This window comes from Haliaeetus leucocephalus, unplaced genomic scaffold (genome assembly GCF_000737465.1).
Source record: "Haliaeetus leucocephalus isolate CR32 unplaced genomic scaffold, Haliaeetus_leucocephalus-4.0 Scaffold451, whole genome shotgun sequence".
Taxonomy (NCBI): domain Eukaryota; kingdom Metazoa; phylum Chordata; class Aves; order Accipitriformes; family Accipitridae; genus Haliaeetus; species Haliaeetus leucocephalus.
This window is the reverse complement of record NW_010972887.1, coordinates 368,434-369,153: the sequence shown is the minus strand read 5'-3', so window position 1 is coordinate 369,153 and position 720 is coordinate 368,434.

Below are 720 nucleotides of genomic sequence, written 5' to 3'. Positions count from 1 at the left end.
CCCAACACCCCCCCCCGACGGCTCTGCGGCTGCCGCAGCTAACAAAGTTTTTCTTCGCCTCCTCGTTATCTCCAAACTGACAAAGTGACCGAGAACAAACAAACAAACTCTTTTTAATGTAAGGGTTGCTCACCTGGTGCAGTAAAGATCAGATCTCAGAGCACAGGGCTTCTACTTCCAGCAAAGTCTGGTTCCCCGACTTACTCAGCCGGAAGAAAGAGCTCCATTAGCTATTTTACATACACTCTTTTAAATCTGTTTCAAAGGCATTTGATGTAGAGCATAAAGATGCACCTTGCGCTCTGCTGTCAACAGCCAGCCCGAGGCTGGGGCTCGGGCGCTAACGTGTCCAAATCCCCAACAGAGGGAAACTTACAGATATTTTCTTTTTAACTCAAAATTTATAACCCTTTTCTCCAAATTTCAGCCCTTCGGCAAACCTTTTTCCAAACGGCTTTAGATTTCATCGGAAACCGTTTGTGTTTTGATCCGACCGCCGCTCTGCGTTTATTTGTTGGAAGACAAAAGTTAAAACCGAACCGGTTTCCCCGACAAGAAGTCGGAGCCCCGGGGTTGGAGGGGGGAGAGGTTACTCCGGACCGTACCCCCGTTACCGGGACCCTCCCGGGGTGCGGCAGCGGGGACCGGGACCGTCCGCCGCCCCCCCTCCCCTCCCCGGGACTCCGCCGGCGGCTTCGGATGCGGCTGGGAGACCCTGGG